The sequence below is a fragment of the Corvus kubaryi genome, unplaced genomic scaffold, assembly GCF_017639235.1.
Source record: "Corvus kubaryi isolate FWS band 111438036 unplaced genomic scaffold, C.kubaryi_AGA036_p1.0 37385, whole genome shotgun sequence".
NCBI lineage: Eukaryota > Metazoa > Chordata > Aves > Passeriformes > Corvidae > Corvus > Corvus kubaryi.
In genome coordinates, this window is record NW_024581127.1 from 15,477,819 (window position 1) to 15,494,955 (window position 17,137).

Here is a 17,137-nt window from a genome sequence, read left to right on the forward strand (position 1 = left end):
CTGACATCACTGGAGAAAATCCCCTTACATTTTCCTTTGTTCGGCAAAATATATGGTCTGTAATGGTAGCCTGGGGGCATTTAATGCCATTCTACAGTACATCTTTCTCATCCTTGAAGGAAAGACATACATATCTAGAAGGAAAGACAAACACTTGATAAAAAACAGAAAAACAATTTCAAAGAACTTAATGTACTGACTTCTTAAATTATAACAGAAAAGTGTTGGTAACTTTAGAAGGAAAGGTCATGATGAAATGGTTTTAAAAGCTTGAAGGTCTTGATCCATTTCTCCAAAGTGAAGCATTCTTCCCTAACCAAGAAATAAATATGTAAAAGGCCAAACCAGCTATATTATCACTCAAATTAATTCAGAAGTATAAGTTCTAAAAGGATTTCAATAATATACTACTGTAACCCCAAGTTTAATTTTAAAAAAGCTATTTAAGCAATCACTTAATTTGATTATGTTTTGTAAAAGAAATTGCAAACTTCCAACTGTCTACTAATTCATAAATTTGCAAATTACAGCATGAACTACATGAAAAAAACCCTGTTGGAAGTGGTCAGGTACTTGATTGAAAGGGAGGGGATGTAGCTTTTGTGTAAGACATTCTTTCAATACATCCTTAAAGGCCAATCTACTCAAACGTAAATAATACAAAAAGGCATTAAAATGTTACAATTTTAATACATTTCTAGATATCACTAACCATGAGAAAACACATGCTGTTATTTAAATAAATCAACATTCCTGACTACCCTCCAAGTTCACCAGAATGTAACAAGTCACTCCTGGTTTCCTGAGTTCAGGATTCTGTCTCCAGCGTATGTAAGACTCCACGGTGCAAATGACAGGTGAAACAAATCTTCCATTGGTCCCAGGACCTAAACACGAACTTTTAACTTGTCAGAATGGTTTCAGATCCAAAAAGTACATTCATCTCCCAGCCAGTACGTTCTAGTACCTTCTATACTGCCATACATGTAAATACCAAATCTCTCTCTCAGCGCTGTGAATACCCCAAGAAGATCTATGGCAATGAGCTCAACAGCCTAATGAAACCTCAAAAAACAGCTCCTCCAAAAATCAGTACTTAATTTACTACTAATCCGACTGAATATATTCTTGTTCTCACAGTATAGTATGAGGACAGAAGTTCTAGCTTATCCTCACCTTTCTCATATGAGAACTGAATTTCCACCTAGAAAGATGTGAAGCCTTGGAACAGCAGTGTTAGCCAGGAAGGCAAGTGCATGACCAGAGACTGACAGAGGGAAGTACTGTATAAATCTCTGCATCACTTACAGCCACACACAGCCACCTGTAATACAGTAAATTACATACTTTCTAGATTTACAAACAAACAGTTGGAGAACACTTGTTTCTCCTTTTGTCAGTGATTAGCACAAAACCAGGAAATGAATCAGGCTGAAATATAAATCTTGAGAAGAAACACCATGAAATTTCTTCGTCTTACATAAGATTCATTATTTTTTAAAGTGACAGGAACTTCAATAGACAAATTGATCTAAAAATCATAGTTTTAACAGACAGTAGAGCAACTATGGACTGTTCAGAAAAGGAAAACAGATTTGGGTCTTCTTTTTCTTTTATTATGTCATATCACAGGTGTCTTCCACAGTCTTTCTGACGCATCATGATCCATATACAAGTTCACTGACTGATGGAACACCAGCCAAGATAAGAAAGACGGGAGGGATGCCAAACAAAAATCAGTGCCAAATTACAGTGATCCCTTCATTTTCTTTCCAGCTTTGCCATAAAACAAGCTTTATTTCCAACATCTCTGGGCCTCCATTTTACAGATACGTTGTTGATAATACATTTACATTTCACTAGGACTTCTTCAATGAACTGTGGTAAGTAACATGCAATGACAAGTTCTGAAATCACTTTCCCATGCAAGTGCAAAATCCTGTCATCTTTGAGCATCATTTCTTCTAGTCTGTCCCATCTGTTATTTAAAAGGAGTGAAAAATAACCATGTTAAAAAATAAAATAGAGAAGCTAGCTATTCAAGAGAATGCCTTTCCACAAAAATTTAAAATGGCAGTCAACAGCCAGATTATTTTGACTCGTGATGTCACATGACATTTTAAGACTGCTTTCTAATTGCATATACAGAAGAACAGAACCAGGCTGTAACTCCAACCAGAGACCACACTAATCTCTTGAATTTCAACTTTGCACCAAACATTCTCCCCATCCCCTAGCCTCCCCCAATCAAAACTAATCTATGGGGAAGCAAATGAACGAATGAACAAAACTGCATTCTGAGCAGGTACAGTTTTTGTCTTAATAATAAATTTTATGGCAAACTGAAAGCACATTTTTTTCTCATTTGTGAAGTATTATTAAAGGTGTGATAGAACCACCCTGGAGCATGCTGGATGTCTTTCAGCTAACACTAGTATTGGTTTTAATGATTTAATCCCAGGCTGCAAAGTTTTCACCAGTCACCCAGAGGGGTCAGAAACAAACTTGTCTCCCCAAACCAACATATAATTTCAACAACATACTTTCCCAGTCTGGGCTGAGGAAGGAACCTGGATTCAGATTGGTTTCATTTTAAAAGTGGAGGGGAAATTTGAACTCCTGTCAATCACTGTATCAGATACCGAGGAAAAAAGGAATACAGCAGGAACATTCTGATCCCCTGCACATCACTAAACTGTCTTTTTTTTCCTTTACAGCAAAGGGTGAAGTAACTCCCTCCTATTTCCATATTCCCTTCTCATTACATATAACATCTACAGTAGTCCACACATTTTATCAAATTAATTGAATTTTTAAAAAATCCAATATTGTAATACCAATCCAGTTATTAAAAAGAATTATTTTTATTCCAAATCTTATTTTTTCTCATTATTTTAAATGCCTCAGAAATTATTAATTAGCTATAGAATAGTCAGTAATCACAACTGGCAAGAAGGAGAATTTTTAAACTGATGCCTTGGATCTCAGATGTTCTAGTAACTCAAAGTCTGACTTTTAAAAAGAGTACTAGTATACAAATTTTGCTGAAGAACAAGCTAGTCAAGTGTTAAACTACACATATAACCCTGAAGTTAAAATTTTATGGCCATATAAATGTGCATTAGTATTTCAGTTTTCCAACAAATGTGTTTTGTTGGGTTTTTTTAAAATCCTTCCCAAAATACCAAATACATGATGGAAAGCAATATACTATATTATGATGTAAGGGTACTGACTTATTCTAACCAATAAACAAGCCTGTGAAGAAAAGCTCCTTAAAAAAGAATTAACTTCATTCTAATGAATTAAAGTACAGTCTCATCTAGCTGTGACAGATTTCTTATGCCAAATAATTTCATGGTTTTGATGCAAACATTTAATGTTAGGCCCTGAGTAAAGGCAAGAGGAAGTCAGACTAATTACTAAGCCAGGGAAAACATTAAGTTTAAAAAACATAGTCCTTTGGTTTTTTGTAGTTCACACCTGGTCTGGCTTGTCAACAAGAATAAAATATTTCACTGATCACGGACTTGATAAATGTTTCTCCAAAGCTACCAAAAAGGGGCTGTGAAATAGAGCTGAACGGGTAAAAATCTTGGAAATTACATTATTTCCAGGAGATTGCTGAAAGTACTTTATTACAGAGCATAATATCAAAGGAGCACATTTTAATGAACAGTTTTGGTAACAGACCAAAGCAAACAAGAAGCATCATGGTTTTTAAAATGCTAACCACACATTTATAGAGACACACCAAGAATATTAAACACATGGCATCGCAAGAGAATGCAGGGAAGCAGTCCTCACAGGTCAGATCTGCAGAAGAAGTGAACTGGCAGTGAAATCTAAACATGACAGAATTTCAGGAGCATTCAATACTGTAGCTGTAGTAAGAAAAATGAAAACAAATGGGTGTCCAACACATTTGCCTATTTGTGTGCATATATCAGCTTATTTGAAAATGAAGTACCTGCAGACATCCTAATTAAGCAACCTTTGCCAGTGAAAACTACTGTATTTTAATTATATTCCTTAAGTAATGTCCTGGTTAAGCAGAGCATGAGAGAGATGCTATCTGGTCTGTTTTTGGAATACTCCAGGTAAGGAGTCACTGAAAGAGAAAAGACTGCAGTATCACTACAAAAAAAAATTATCTGTATTGCCTCTTTCAACCAGGGAGCTCATTTCCATGGAAAACTTTTCCTTGTACACCACTATAATAAAGATATGCAAAATTAGAATAAATCCAGGAAACCTTTTCCAACACAAATTCACAGAATCAGTTACATTAGAAAAGACAACCAAAACAATTGAGTCCAAGTGCTAACCTAACACTACTAAGACCACCACTAAACCATCTCCCTAATATAATCTAATTTGAGGTGTCCTAAAGCAATAGTTCTTTTCCTATGAAAGACTCAAGATAAAAAATCCTTCAGATTTATACACATGAATAAAAAATGTAAGATAGGAAGGTATGTTTGGTTTTTATTTATTTAAGAAAGGAAAGTGAAGCTGTTTCACTTTTGAAGGAAGTACTTTGAAGTCAGGAGCTTCACTGTTTACTTGAAACCATTTACTTCCTCCTATAATTCCAAAGAAAACAGTTACACAAATACATTAGAGGAAGCAGGTGTATAATTTCATTGAAAAACTATTTAAACTTCTAAAAAACAAACTTTATGACAGCACAGATCTTTCAAGCATTTCCTTATGTTACCTGCTAGAACATATAATTTAATATTTATCTCGCTACTTTATTAAAAGAAAGCAACCACAGGGTTGCTTTCACAGTACTAGCAAGCAATACTCTATGGCCCTAAACACAAAATAAAATTATCACAGTGCCAAGAAAAGACCAATGCCACTTCAAGCTGTAAATATATGAAGAAAATCCTCAGCATCACCAAAATAATACCGTAGAATACCTAGGGACATGATCATTAAAACAAACAAACAAACAACACAACACCCCCCTCTAAGCTAGATTGCACAATTCCATGAGATACTACATCGCTTGTTTTCAATGTGCCTTCAGTTTTAGTTCAAATACACTTCTTATTTTATAAATCAGTTATCACTGAAGTTACAGTAACATCTGGACTTGTTCAAGACTAATTAAGCTAAATATAGCTTTAAGAAATGTATTTCAGCAGGAAACAATACATTTACAAAATTATATTAATGTGCAATTAGGCAGCTTGCAGGTTTTTTGTATTTTAATATAATTTCTTCCAACAATGTACAAAGCAACTTGGTGTGGACAGAGACACGGCAGATCTACATGAATGTAGGCAGATAGATGTGAATGTATTAAAATATTTAAATACTAAAGAGAATACAACTTCTCCAATGTACAGAGCAAGAGGCTCTGGTATAGAGAGACTTTATGCTCAGTAAGCTTCACTACATATTTTCAGAATCCTACAGAAGCAGCCCACACTGACTTAGCTTCAAAGGGTTAAATTAGTACAAGCAGTGGCCCATGCTGTCTCCTGTTGCAGGTTAACCCACCCCAAAGCAGAAATTCAGAACAAGACCACCTTTCACTCTTTAGACCGAGGTCACATACTTTATTTAAACTGCCGGTAATAGAGGTTTAAGCAAAATCTTTTGATCTGAATAGGAGCAAGGACACTCACTGCATTATATTGATAGCTGTGGGTTAGTAAATTCCAAGAGAAGGGCAGTAATAAACAGAAGGTATAACATTTTAAATTACTGTGGCTATTTGCTAAATTAACAATGTCCTTCTGCTAGCAGCCAAGTTTCCAAACTAGTTTGTACACTGTTCTGTGGGACTAACTCCCAAAGGCAATCATTTACCAGAATTCACTCTATAGATGCCAGATACCAGTAGCACACAAAAGAGTACAGCAGTCCTACAAAAGGCAGCAGCAGGCTTTTAAAGCAAGGATGGATATAGCACCTCATGGTTAAACAGCAGATGTTATGGGGGAGGAGATTGTAAGCGCACAGTCAGATTAAGTCATATTGGAAAAATAGAACCATGCTATTGAAAACAGAAAATAAAGTAGTAAGTTAAATGCACTGTGACTCACCTCATTTTTACAGTTTAGCAAGTAATTTACTTCAAGACAGTAATTTCTTGTTAAAAGAAAGGCTAGTTATTATTATGACTGCCTGACACTTCCCACTCTAACATCCTATTTTCCAACCAGTTTAGAACCTTCTCAAGCAAACTGGGCTGAAAGTTATATACTAAGATCTTCTTCAGAACTCTTATTTCAACCAATATACTTAAGACAATAACAAAAAAAAAAACCACCACGGCTCAAAAAACCACAACAATCTAATGAAGAAGATTATCCTGGAAGAGAAAATAAATCAAAAACTTGGCAATATTTTCTCTGGAAATGTTCAGCCCTAGCACACTTTGAAGCCGGAACTTGCATTCTGGCCTGTGTAACTTGGATGTATATTTTATCACCCTTCCAGCAATGTGAATATATCCATGCTTGCAAGTTTTTGGGAATGTGAGAAAAAGATACCCAGTCTTCAGCAAAGAGCATATATTTTATCTGCTAATATCTCTACTAAACTTGATCCAGCCTGGAACTGAATACAATCTTCCTTTCACTTCCAGGTAAACAATATACTGGATCAAAGTACCAGAAAATAAAGGTAGGAAGCTGACTTATCCTTTACAACATCCAACTATTAGGTGGCAGCAATGCAGAAGAAACTTCAACCAAGCGTGGAGGAGGGGTTGGATTTCAACCTAAACCGTGTCGCAATTCTAACAATAGTCAAAGTGGTGGCTGCCAGAAAGGTGACTGAAATCTGCACCAAAATTGGATAGCTGAACAGCAACTCCCTCAAAGCATGATAAAGAGAAAAATGTAAGAAAAAAATGGGGATTGCAGATTGAGGAAACCAACAGTTGTTGTTCGGGGAAGTAATCTGTGAACTTCAGCCCAAATAATAAGAGATTATATACAAGAGACAGAATGGACTGGCTGATCCCAAACACTAGAGGAAAACAAGTTAACAAAGGCAAGAAAGAGATTCTACAGAGTAGTTGAACAGGGAACAGAGAGGAAAAGTATCTCCATGTCACAAGAGAAAAAGCAAAGACATCAGATTAGGTATTGAAAAGGATATGATTTTAGATCAGCTAGGGTATCATCCTAACAAAAAACTTAACTGGCTAAATATGAATGGGATTTGCATAAAACACTGTTAATGATGAGGAAAGTAAAAGTTACATTGCCGGTGACAAAGAAAAAGCAGCAAAAGCAGCTCGTACTGTCAAAGAAAGTCTTCCGCTACTGCCCATCCTCTACAGTCCAAAGACATCCACAAAACACTCTACACAAGCACATGGATCATACTGTCTCGGGTCAATCCCTATAAAGCATGACAGAGTATTATTAGATACTACTAGCTCAAACAGCACTCTGCCTAGTGAGCAGCTTCCAAACCTCCTGATATGACTGCAATTATTATTTGTAATGGCTAGGAAACCACACACAAAGTACACTAGAAATAATTCTCTTTACTTGATGAAGTTGCATTTGGAAATGATTGCTGAAGTATGTTATGACAGTTTAACTGCATGGCTTTCATCCCTTCCCACCCCCCAGTATTTCTGCCTGGCATACACTTATTAGGTCACTGGTCAGGATTTTGTTTGTTCTTACTCACTGTGTCCCCTATAAAAATAAATAAACAAACAAATAACTGCTGCATAATACTACATTGAAAGCAAAAATTGATTTCCTCGTAAGTCATTGCAGAGCACCAATATATTAGATAAATATTGCTGAAATAGTCAAAAAACATACTCATTCCACTTAAGTAGCATGGTTATTATCCCTGTTAACAGATACAGTATTAGAACGTGATTAAGGATTAATTTATTTACCATCTCAGGTGCCTGACCTGAGAAAGCCTAAATGAAACTAAGTTCTTGGGCATGTTACACAGCAAATATGTCCAAAGATACCTGCAGTATCAATTGTGTACACACACCCCCACCCCTACCAAATACAGCCAAGATTCAGATGCCTATGTCAGACAAGATAAAAATCTTTTTTTGCTCTATTTGCATTATATCTCTTATTCAATGGAAATAACTGCCCTAGAGACTAGGTTTATTTCTGCCCAAAGTAGATGGATGCCCCAGTAGACAGGGCACCTGTATTCTGAGGAATGCTTCTGCAGGGGAAGAAAAAACCAAAAAACCACAGCTGTATAATTAAGAACAGTAACTTAATAAAGGTAGGCAGAAAAGATAATCCAACTATGGTTTGCTTCTTCAACTTTAATTCTGGCCTTTCTTAACATTTGAAGATTTTACCTGAAACCTTAAAATTACAAGTAATTGCATGCAGTGGCAGAATCAGTTTCACTTTTCATTTACACGTGCAATCCTTCACATTACAAAGCCTGCGCAAACAAGTCATGTAATTGCTGCAGAAGTCATACCTTATCATTTCTGGTATTTCTAGCGCACTCATGATCATGTTTAACTGGTTCCTGTGAAATACAGTTAAAACTACCAGGATCCTAAAGCTACCTTCCCTGTCTTCACAACAGACAGAGTTCCTGCATTCTATACACTATGAAAACCTGAGCCATTCTTCACTTACAAAATGCACAGTTTTGCAGAATGCACACTAGGTAAGTTAAAGTCACTGCAAGTAGGTACTAACTTCGATAATACATACTCAAAGTCATACTCCAGTCAACTATTTTTATGACCTGACACTAGTGATAATGAAGCTAAATCTAATAAACCCCCTGTTTTTGAAGGAAATCATATCACCAAAACAAGACTTCATCACCTAATACTCCAAAAACCACCCATATGCAGGTATTATAGTAACGCTGTACAAAGCATCTATTTCAGGGATGAACTTTAAAGGCGAATAGATCTAACTGCAGAAGGACTGTATTTTACAGAGAGCTTCACTACCCACACTGCGTTTTTGCAGATAAAAGTATCAATCTACCCAAGGCTACCCATAAAGTGTTGCATTTCTGTTCACTGTACTGCCAACTGGAAGCTCCTTCCTTTCAGGATTCTAATTTATTCTCTCACTGAATGACTTTTAGCACAATAAAACTATTCATCTACATACTTAGAGGTGCATTTTCATTATTTCATGAGGAATACTAACCATATCAAATATTCTTTATTACCAGTATTTTTTATTATTTTTATCCACCAGAGAGAAACAAAAGCAAACTTACAGATAGTTTAAGAGACTCCATCCCACAAATGCAGCATACTGTGGCTTTACATTAATTGTGCATATGCAGTTTTCCATAAAGTGGCTTTAAAAAGCATACAGTGCAAAGATCCCTACAGCTTGTGAAAGGTAATTTAAGTTGCAACTGTGACTTACAAATTATTTCTTACCCTTAAAACAGAAAGATAATATTGTATCACCTTTGAGATAAGAAAAAGGATATGACTGTATAGCCCTAATAAAAAGCCAGCAATATCTCACACCTCAGAAACAAAACGAAAAAAGGAACAATGAAAACAAAACCATGTCACCGTCTTCATATTTTACTCAATCAACAGTTCTTGGTCTAGATCCAGCCATGATATTATGCTGATTAGGACAGGGTGTAGGAAGTAGGAAGAAATCATTTTCACTGCTTAACTGTTTTAAAGAAAAAGCTGTAGCATTGCTGGGCAGGACTAAACAGGATGCTTCTATTTCTTAACCCATTCCCCAGTAAAAACACCTCCTGCAAAGCTTAAACTTATCTTTTGCTGTTGAATTAATCTGGCACATCATATACCTTATCTACTAACAAAGTTAAACACTGAAAACAGGGAATTTTGTTCTTCCTTTCCCAGACATGCAGGCAGCATGTAATCCTAATAATCTAAATTCTTGCAAAGCAGGATATATCTCTTTGTTTATCCTTGATCTCTTTGCATGAGTTAGTTAATCCATTACCTAATTCATCTTGGAATCATCTTTAATTGTTAATAATGGAAAGACTCAGGACTCCTGTGCTGAGTTTACAGGCTCTCTTCTATTCTTGCCCTGGCTGAATTTCTGCCTGGTGTCAGGTCACAGAAGGCGAAGTCTGCTTTTCTGTAGCTATGCACAACCATCACAGACAAAGCCCAAACAAAGCATACTGGCACATAAGGAGAAAAAAATGCAGTAGCAAATAGGAACAGGAAGGTGAAGAAAGACCGGAGATAAAACAAACAAAAAAAACTAGTCACATAGGAACTTTAACTCAATCAAAATGCAGATGGCTTAAAACCACGCTGGTGTGAAATGAAGAGTAGCGTGCACAACAGCTTTGCAGGTTTCTCCCCTATGTTGTCCCACAGATAAAACTTACACTGACTGTAAAATCTTACACTTTAGTAAAGCAACAGCCTGGCTTCACAGACTATAAGCACTAAGGTCTCCTTTGCTTAAAAAGGAGCTAGAAGTTTGATACCTCCATCTCTGACCCTGAGTAAAAGGGCTCCTGGTTTCCCAAGATGTATTTTTAGCAGTATCATATAAAGGAAAGCTTAACTTCTTCTTTTGAAAAAAGTGAACTCAACCAAAAAGTAAGTATCAGATGCAGCTTCACAGGTAGAATGAAAGTGAAAAGGTAGCTGCTCTTCTCAGTAAACTGAAGCAAGGTCTTCAACTCAGGAAAAAAAAAGTATTTTAAAAGGCTTTATTCTGTTTATATTGGACTTAACAGTATAGTAGAGCACAAAATCAGAGCACCTCCATCAGGACACACAGTGGAGAACATGCTGATTAAAGTTACTTTTCCAGTACACAATCTAAAAATAAAGTAACCTTGAACACACACCACCTTCCAGACACATTTCTTTGCATTGATCAACATATTAGATTGCTTATTACAGAAACATGAAAGGCAGACCCAGAGTAAGATAGTCCCAATGGCTGACCAGAAGAAAATGTTTCTCATCAGGCTTCATCTTTGCCAGCAGGATCATGTCACTGCAGTCATTATTTAATCCCATCCAAATGTTCTTTCACTATCAGAAGTCTGAGGGACACCTGGAAGTTCCCTACATAATGCATTTTGATATGAAGGAGAAAAGCCAAACACTATGTTGCAACAACCACTCTCTGTCAGCACCTTCACTTACATACAGTTCCTGTACAAATGTTAATTAATACTCACTAAAACATTTACTGTGAAAGTCCTGTTAGATCTTGATACAAGGAAGGGCTGCAACAATGAATATGGGCTTGGCATATGGCCCCAATTTTCAGGTCATAAAAAGCCTAAAGCACTCCTCAACTATCTAATTTACACAAAATAAAAGCCTTCTATTTCCCAAAAAAACATATAAAAATTTCCTCCTGAAATAGAGCTCTGAATGACAATACTGCAAAAGATCTGCCAAAACATCCCCTCCCCTTGTCCAGTTTCACAGAAATATACAGTAAGTTCTGAGCACCATGTACTTTTAGCGAAGAAAACAGATGAATGATACATTTAGGCACAGCAACACCAGTAGTCTTTTCCTCTGGAATGCAACTGTTATGGTGCTAAGAAAGACTCTTATTTGTCTAAGAGCAGTTAACAAGGTTATTTCATATAAATATTTAAAAATAAAAACAAGTTTGGTTGAGTTCGCACTAGTGCTGTGGTGCCATCATATCCAAGCCAGGCAGCACTGTGAAAGCCCCATGCCTCAACTAAAACCTTCAGTCCCACCAGAACCTGCACTATTCAGAAGATCCCCCGAGGTTCAAGACTACTTTGCACTCCCTAAAAAACATTTCTTGCAAACACATGCAAGGTAAATTTGTCTCACCAGAAGTCGTACACAATGCACGGAACACTACATCTGGAATGGTCTGACAGATTAAGCATTTTAGGATAAAAACAGAACTTGATTACTTGATGTGGCTCACAGAGTTTGGTTTTATGTGAAAAATCTGATCATTAACCAAGAAACTTAAAAGTGATAATTTTATTTATTCAGGATATGCAGCATCAGTGAAACACAATGAGAACAAAGCAACATGATTCTTACTGCACATAATTTCCCCAGAGTTAGTCCTTTTGCTGAAGCAGTTCTTCATCCACTAAATGGAACAACAGAAGGGGACAGCCAGGGGCTCCAATTTAGAGTAAGCTCTAATCTGCCTTATGGGAGCAGCTAAAGGACCTATGGAAAAATGTTTGTTTAACAGTAATTTGTCTCAACTATAAATGGAAGCAGAACAGATCTGACATAGTCCTGCAATGATAGTTTGTGCTGAACAATAACAGGATACTTGCATTAACAGAGTTGTGCTCTATTTAGGAAGCAAAAACAAGTGACTATACCAAACTCAATTGGTACAAACATTTATTTCTGCAAGATGCCCTTCAAATGTCTTGCTGAAGACATCATTAGGGGATATGCTGGCCTCTAAAGAGAGGAAGTTTTAATGCCTGAGGAAACACCTGTATATATGAAACTTTAAGCTCATTTCATTAGGTCATTTTGCTAAGTTGCTTTAGGTTAAAATAACTCTTTTATCACCTTTCCAGACTGGTGCAGTATGTCTAGATGCAAAGCGAATCTTTGGAAACTTGCCCTTAAAAAAAAAAAAAAAAAAGGACAACAACTATTTTCATTTTGTAAAAGGTAATTACAGTGTTTGGCTACCTGTCTAACAGGAGGCTACCAGTTGCCCAGTAGGTGACTGACTTCAGTCCACAGTTTAAGGGTGGAAAAGCCTACAGTAATCTTTCCATCACAAAAAAGTAACCTAAAATGAAAGTACTCCTACTTTTTCTTGTTCAACGGATAAGCCCCAAGGTATAGTTAATTCTTTTAAGAAATATGCTACAACATCAATGAAGTTAAAGCAAAACAGACACTGAAAGCCCTTTTCCCTTGCCTTAATGATGAAAGATGTAAGGGTGGTATCACAAATGACATCTCAACAGCTCACCTATGGGGCTTTTCTTCCTTGTCCAAATTCTACTTTGAAGAACTCAAAGACCATTCTAAAGCTGGCATAAGACATGCTCACAACAGTAAGAAAACTTCTTGTAGAGCCCCACACAACATTTACAGCTCTTTATAGATACCCATTGCTTTGGTTTGGATCCTTGAGTCAGTACTTGCACTAAGAGAAAAAAACCAGAAAAAACAAGCAACCCATGCCAGAGAAAGACCAGCCACCAAAACCAAGTTGTAAAACACAGTTATGAAGTGCTTGAGAACTGCCAGAAATGTACATGAAACAATCAAGATCACTGAAGAAAAGACTAAGCCACCTTATGACTCAGATGAGTGAAGTCTCTTCCACAAAGTCTCTTTTCATCAACTAAAAATAAACTTACAAGAAAATCTGCAATAATGAGGTGAACATTAGTTTACAGAAGTTTGGAAGAAATCTGTCAATCCATGAATATCAGCAATAGACTAAATACCTATTTATTATCACAATGCACCAAGAAATAAAATAAATCATAAAAAGTGCCTGAAGAAATCTGTTGAAGTAATCCTTCAAGTGAATATTTAGAAGGAAGAGCGTAATTCTACTCTGAATTCTATTTGTAAGTTTCTTTCTGAGTTAAACTACAGCACAAAAGTATCTGAAGTGTAATCTATATAAAACATACAAAGGTATATGCTTTTCTTTAAAGATTATTTCATTGATGATTTAAAATACAAACTACTTGAAATTAACTAAAATTAGAATAAAACAAGAACAAAACTTCCACTTCAGAGACTCAGAAATACAAGGAAGCCTCCTCTTGTGAAAAATAGGAACATTAAAAAAAAAACCCCTAACAACTGTTTAAGAGGTACTGATACAGCCTCTTCCATATTCTTCCTACTAGGGGAAAAAATGGTACATTGCAACACTAATAAAAACAATCGGTTCTCTGAGTCTCAATGTAACTTTTTACCTTCTTGGTAGAAGTCTACCTCCAGGTGCAATTTAGCAGTAAGATCCAACACCATTCCCAGTGTCTTGAAGCTGTATTAGGCACACCAATTTATTCAGCTACGCATCTTCCATCAGTTAACACAGAAGGCACAATGGAAACAGAGCTAAGATAAACACAAGACAAAAATCTGAAATCAACTTCTTTATGGATTAGCCAGTGTTAGAATTAAGACTTTTATTAATCATTCAAAGAGCTTTCGCTGACCCTCAGAAAGAATTGGATTGACTCACATCTCAGCTACAAACCAGAAATCACACTAAGAATAGAACCCAAAACATGTATCCATCAACTCATTTAATTCAGGTATTAAAACTTATTCTGCTGGTACATTATGTTTACATACAATTCAGAAAACAAATCACAAAGCTAATATGGATGTCTGACCATGGGCCAGAGTGAACTGACCCCATAATGGAGACCACAAGCTTGGCTAAAGGCCATCAGAGGACTGTGGTCCAGAGTACTGTAGTTGTACTTCAGAGCTCAAAGATCTTTCTTAGTGCTTCCAAACCAGGATTCAGAAGTCCTATGAAAAGATTGAGGCATCCTACATTGTCATCCTGGAAGGAAGGAGGGTGGTGTGTGGGCTGGATCTTTGTAAGGAATACTTTAGTAAGACTAAGCATGGATCTAAGAGACCCAGTAAACGGGAGAAAACCCTACATACTGGACTAGTTAGGAAGAATCACCTAACCACTGAACAAATTCAGTCTGAAGTTTTTCTAGTGGGGAATAGTAGCTAAATGCTGTTAATTAGGAATATGGGAAAAAACGCATAAACCGTATCTTTTCCACCACGGAAGGCTCTACCCAACTGCCAAACGAATTCAAAGGCTTGTGTTCTTTCACAGGTTGATAATATTCACATAAAACAAGTTTTCCTAATGCATGTATTAATGCTAACTGGGAATCCCATAGCTAAGGGAGTTTTAATGATTCATTTACTAATGGAGAGACCAGAATTTGTACTCACTATAAAAGTAAACAAATACATCTGTCAAGTATCTTCTTTCCTCCTGAGCCTCAGCTAGCATGATTAATCAAAATCTGATGATTGTTTGGCATAAGGAATGTGTCATTTGTCTGACAGATTTAAGTTGAAGGGGAGAGAAGAAAACCACACTTAAGCATTTCAACTCCTTTTAGAAATGGTGCTCTCATGTCCAAAACTCAAAAACAGCTGACAACATAAACATAACAGCTAGAATTCAGCATTTTATAAATGCTGAATTGTATAAAATGCAGTTGAAACCGGCATACTTCAAGAAATATGCACACAGAAGAGTTACACATATGTATGACTTTTACTGAACTTGTTTTTATGATTAGCATTATTTTCATTATGCAAAGGTGAAACTTTCATTTTCTGGACAAATAGGCCAAGTTCACATGCAATTAAAAATAAAGAAGTGCTTTCTCAGCTTTTTGAAAGCTTGAAGTACAAGCATTTAAATGTTTACAGTTAAGTAAGTACCAGATTTTGTAAACTGTTAAGTAATGTTACACAGCCATCATTTCTAAGCATTCAGGTGAATTCTGTTAGCTGGGCAATTCAGAATTTTACTTCAGTTTGACCTGGATATTAAACTAAAAACTTTCTTTTCCAATGAATTTAGTAAGAAACACTTAATTGGATACTGAAATATGGTTCTTTGACTGACAAAAAGTTTAATTATTAAAAAAAAAACACCAAGGGGGGAATTAATTTTAAGAAATGAATTTATGTGTAGTTTTGTCTCCAGAATTAAACCCTGCAAGACACATTTCCCCCCCAAACTGCCCTTAATAAAATAATGCTATCCTTGATAATAGTTGAGCTAAAGCACTTATCAGTACCAATGCCAACTACACTATTTTAACAGAAACAAGATTTGTTGTGCTCATGGAGAAACACAGGCACATATCCAATAAGCAACCATAAGGGCATGAAGGCTTCAAATTTTGTTTTCTCTGCTCAGCAGTAACAGCATTCTAGTACTGTCCCTTTGGCATATCCCCATAATTCCATTCCATACTACCCCCTCTGGCAAAGCCCCATTTCCTTGTGTCAAGAGGCAGTACTGGAGCAGAAGAAGAAAGGCAGAAGGACGCCTTCCCTTTGCCAGCCATCACCTCTTCAGCTCACTTACATGCACGCTGGCTTTCACACAGTATGTTACCAATTCTTCCCTATCTTTCGAACGTGGTCCTGCAGTAGCTGCTGTGTGTGTATAGCAAACTGCCAGGTGGAAAACTCCCAGCTTTGCAGAAGGACCTGTGCATGGAAAACACTCGGCAGGACGCGGGCTATTCCCACTGCTTGTCCCCCACCACCTTCACAGCCGAGATGCCAGTATCCCTGCCAACCCCTCCACTCCTCCGACCCACCGGATCTGGGGCGGGCAACCGACCACAGAGAGATCAGCTAGAAACTCTCAGGGGGGAGGGTGCGAACGGTGCCCCCGGAGAGCGCTGGAGCCCCGGGAGCTGCTCGCGCTCCTCTCCCTGTGCCAGGTCTCCCGGTGCCCCGCAAGTTCGAGTGCCGGAGTTCCCAGGCCCCCGGCCCGATGCCGCTGCCGGGCGGCGGGAGCGCGGCGCCGGCCGAGGGGCCCCCGCGGCCCACCCGGGCTGGCAGAGGGCGGCAGCTCCTCCCCACACACCGCGTCCGCCGCGCCGGGGCCGAGCGGGACCCACCCGGGGCTCCCCGAGCCCTGGGGCCGGCCGTGCCCCCCTCCTCCACCACGGGCCGCTCGCTCCGCCCGGGGGGAGACAATGGGCACGATGACTTCACCCTCCAGCAATGTGAGGAGCAGCGGGGGACGCCGCCGACTTCCCCCCAGCCCCCAGGACGCTCCCGGGCCCTCTCCCCCCCCGGGCTCGGGCTCCCGCCCAGAGGCGGCTCCGGCTCGGACGTTCCGCTCCACCCCTCACTCGCCGCCACGCTCAGGGCGGCGGCCGCTGGCGGAGGCCCGAGCCGGGGGACGCCGTCACCGCCGGGCCCCTCGGCGCCCCCCGCCCCGCCGCGGACCCACCCCCGGTACCTGCGAGTCGGCGAGAGGAAGCGGCGCCGCTCCGCCCGCCCGAGCCCGGCGCCGCGCAGGAAGCGCCTCCGTGTGTGCGTGTGTGTGTGTGTGTGTGAGTGAGGAACGGAGGGGGCGGCACCGCCCGGCCGGGGCGGGGCGGGGCGGCGCGGGGCCGGGGCCGGGGAGGGAGGCGGCGCCCGGGC

At 38.7% G+C, this 17,137-nt stretch overlaps 1 protein-coding gene across 2 annotated transcripts in view; it reads right to left on the reverse strand.

Annotated features, from left to right (window-relative positions):
• The window catches only part of RNF19A (ring finger protein 19A, RBR E3 ubiquitin protein ligase), a 57,587-nt gene extending 40,532 nt beyond the window's left edge, over window positions 1-17,055 (reverse strand). The window contains exons 1-2 of one of the 2 annotated variants that reach the window (XM_042035920.1): window positions 16,953-17,055; window positions 13,891-14,035 (exon numbers count right to left, since the gene is read on the reverse strand). The gene's annotated coding sequence lies outside the window, so the exon portion shown is untranslated. Of the gene's footprint in view, window positions 1-13,890; window positions 14,036-16,061; window positions 16,423-16,952 lie in introns of those variants that run through there. The other variant, XM_042035921.1, reaches the window with a different exon arrangement.
• Between the last annotated feature and the right edge of the window lie 82 nt (window positions 17,056-17,137).